At 38.3% G+C, this 4,062-nt stretch overlaps 1 pseudogene; it reads left to right on the plus strand.

Annotated features, from left to right (window-relative positions):
* The first annotated feature begins 2,524 nt into the window (after nucleotides 1-2,524).
* LOC114686492 lies at nucleotides 2,525-3,194 on the plus strand (annotated as a pseudogene).
* Nucleotides 3,195-4,062: the final 868 nt, after the last annotated feature.

Raw genomic sequence — 4,062 nt, forward strand, 5'->3', positions numbered from 1 at the left:
CCACGTGTCCAATCTGAATAAACAGCAGTAAATGATATGAAGCACAATCTGAGCTCACTGAAGCTGTCACAAAGCAAAGTACAAAGTTTAACAAAGATTGAGAGCACATGACAAATTGTTAGACACTGACTGGGCCAGAGCTGCCTGTCTGTCATAGTCTTGACATTGAGATTGAAAACTTCTTTACTCTACATACTGTTTGTATCTCTCTTATGATGGTTTGTTAGCAATTCATAGATGAGATGTGAATATGCTTATCAGAAATTATTTAATATTTTATATCTGGGAAATTGATATATAATATTATATATTTAATATGAAATAAAGGGAAAATACATAGTGATTAAATGTATATTTTGCTCTGGAATAACACTTCTGTATCCTGTGAATATGTATTACTCTCACTTGCTAATAAAAAGATGATTGGCTGATAGGTGTGCAGGAAGAAATTGAGTGGGAGAGCCAGAGTAGGAGAATTCTGGGGAAAGTAAGGGCAGAGTCAGAGAGTCACTGGCAAATGCAGAGAAGAAGGTGAGAATTGTGTACTGAGAAAAGGTACGAAGCCACATGGCTAAATACAGATAAGAATTATGGGTTAATTTAAGTGTAAGTCTTAGTAACAAGCCTGAGCTATCAGCTGAGCATTTACAATTAATATGTCTCTGTGTGGTAATTTAGGAAGCAGTTGCCTGGTATTTGGCAGCAGGTGGTCAGGGCAGGGAATGTCCAACTATACATATATTTATTTTTAGTAATATTCTTGCCTTCATGATATAACTTTAACCTCAGATAAATAATTTGCTTTGGATAGAAAATGACATCATCTGCCTTGCAACTTGTTGATTAATGACACATTTTTGAGTGACTGTCTCCATGCATAGATTAGACTGGCTTAGAACTTGCTATGTATCCCAGGCTGACCTCAAACATATAAACCTTCTGCTTCTGTCTCCCCAGTTATGCTATTAAAGATGTGAATCTCAGCTGCTTCTTCTTCTTCTTCTTCTTCTTCTTCTTCTTCTTCTTCTTCTTCCTCCTCCTCCTCCTCCTCTCTCCTCCTCTCTCCTCCTCCTTCTCCTCCTCCTCCTTCTTCTCCTCCTCCTCCTTCTCCTTCTCCTCCTCCTCCTTCTCCCTCTTTCTCTCCTCCTCCTCCTTCTTCTTGATCTTCTTCCCCTTCTCCTCCTCTTCCTCCTTCTTCTTTCTGAGACAGGGTTTCTCTGTGTAGCTTTGGCATTTTTCCAAGAACTCACTCTGTAGCCTAGGTTGACCTGGAACTCACAGAGATCCACTTGCCTCTGCCTCTCGAATGCTGGGATTAAAGGTGTACACCACCACTGCCTGGCTGAATCTCAACTTCTTGCCATAATATTTTATTAATTTATTTTTCTTTAATTTTGTACTTTACACATAATACTGGGTTTATAATTTACTTTTTATATATCCTTTCAGAGTTCACTAATCTGAAGTCCAGGCAGATTCTGTAATTTGTTATTATTATTGATTTTCATTCATAATTAAACTTTTTTCCTTTGAATGGCAACAATCTCTGATTCTGTGGTCTATTGGTCTCTGTAAAATTATTACTTGATTTAGGATGGCTGTGTCCCTTCTGGAAAGACTTTTACCTGATCATGATGTCAGAAAGACCATCTTAATTAATTAACCCAGTTTCAATACTGCTAATTTCTAGATTACACTAGACTTTCTAGATTATACTAGAGTATGTATTTCTGGAATAAAAACCAATGACTTTGTGAAGAAATCTAGGTTTTTTTATTCCCCTTCAATTCTCCCAATTTAGAGCCCTCTTTCCATTTCCTGAAGTTGTAGGGCTAATACTTGGTAGCTTCTGCTGGGGTTAAATTTGCTTTGAGATTAATGTACCTCTGATATCAGTCTTCAATTTATGTCTCCTAGGATTTCTACAGAGCAAATATGGAATATGGGTATCTTTTTGCATCTCTGTCCCCTGTTTAGCCTGGAAGTGCCCAAATATCTGAGGTACTGTTGTTCATTGTCCTTACTATAAGAGTGGCTTTGTAGATGGGAGAGAATGAACAAATATAGCCTCAGTTCCCTCTTTTTTTGACTTTTTTCTTTTCCTCTCTCCAAACCATTCTTTCTTTCATTGCATGTTTTCATACTCTGTTTCTTTTGATGTTGTGATTTTTTTGAACATACCATTTACCCAGTACTGTCAGTCTGAGATAGCTCTCCTAATGTTTCTGCAAAAGTCACCTGATTTAAGTATGTCTTGGATTTTAACCAAAATTGCTTTTAGAACACCTAGTAGATTTCTGTTGGAGAGCTGTAAGCCAATATATTTCAGTGATTTCTCATGTTCTCTGTGACGATATTTTTGCCTGTTGATTGACACCAGTCACTCTCATGCAACTGTCCAGGCCTTTGCTTTTGTAATTGCTGACTGCTTTGAATGCCCTCCTGCAGTCCAGCCCAGCTGCTCAGAATTTATAAATCAGGCCTTTGTAGTGAGAACAGAGCTGCATCAGACAGCAGGGGGAGCAAGATGGAGTCACAGACCCAGGTCCTCATGTCCCTGATCCTCTGGGTATCTGGTGAGAAAGTAAAAGTGTTATAATATTTTCAAAGTCACTTCTTTGTATATCAGAAATTGACAGTGTATGTCAGGGTGCAATATTTCTTACACAATAACATTCTGACAATATGACATTACAAAGTTATTAAATGACAAATTTAATCTGTTAATATATTCTGTGTTTGTGTATTATGCTTCTTAATTACTCTTCTTGATTACAGGTGCCTGTGCAGACATCGTGATGACCCAGTCTCCATCCTCCCTGGCTGTGTCAATAGGAGGGAAGGTCACCCTCAGCTGCAGGTCAAGTGAGAGTCTTTATTTAAGCTCCATTCAGAAGAACCACTTGGTCTGGTACTAGCAGAAACCAGGGCAGGCTCCTAAACTGCTGATCTACATTGCATCCAATCAAGATACTGGGGTCCCTGATCATTTCATAGGCAGTGGATCTGGGACAGATTTCACTCTCACCATCAGCAGTGTCCAGGCTGAAGACATGGCAGTTTATTACTGTCAGCAGTTTCACAATTATCCGCTCACAGTGCTTCAGCCTCCAATAAAAACCTCTTCTGAGAGTCTCGCCAGCTCCCCACACCACCCACAGCCCTGGACCTGCACACTTCCTCCTTCTGCCTGAGAGCCAATGTGTCTGAAATAATGATGAAAAATTTTGCAGAGCCCAGAAATAATAAAGAGTTCAATGTCTCTTACAAATTTTGGTATGAAAAGCTTTGTAAGTAAATGCAGGAAAGAACTGTATATTATATGACATATTTTCTGTAATCAACAAATTTTGTTGCTTGATACAAGTGGTTTACCTTTTTATAGTTTTGGAGGTCTGGTATCCAACATAAGATTCTTTGGTCTGAAGTGATGATGATGATGACAAACTGTATTTCCATTTGGAGACTCTAGGAGAGTGTTTTTTTTTTCTTTTTCTAGACTCTGGAGAGATATTTTTTACTTCCTTACTGGTGCCCATTTCTTCTGTTTTTTTCTTCTTTTCCTTCCCTTAAATTCATTTAATTTTATTACATTTTAGTTAATTAATTACCTTTGTGTGCATGTATGTGGCCATTCATTTGTGTGTATGTGTGTACATATTTGTAGGTGCACAGGTGACATGACATGTTTGTGGATATCAGAGAGTAACTTGGACTTGATCCCCTCTTTTTGATATTTGGTTTCTGGAGATCAAACTCAAGTTTGATATCAGACTTGGTGGCAAGTGGCTTTTCCCTCTGAGTCACCTTACTGGCCTTAAAAACCTTTATTGATTTTTTTCTGTCTCTCTCACCTACAAACATTCGGGGACACACACACACACACAAGGACACAGACATGGACACCGACACACATATGCACCCATACATATGTATACATACACACACACATACATACCACACACATCTGCATACACATCCACATACATCCAAATATATATACACATATAGACATACATATATACACAAACACATGCACTCATACAGAAACATGCACATACA

The sequence above is a fragment of the Peromyscus leucopus genome, chromosome 3 (assembly GCF_004664715.2).
Source record: "Peromyscus leucopus breed LL Stock chromosome 3, UCI_PerLeu_2.1, whole genome shotgun sequence".
NCBI lineage: Eukaryota > Metazoa > Chordata > Mammalia > Rodentia > Cricetidae > Peromyscus > Peromyscus leucopus.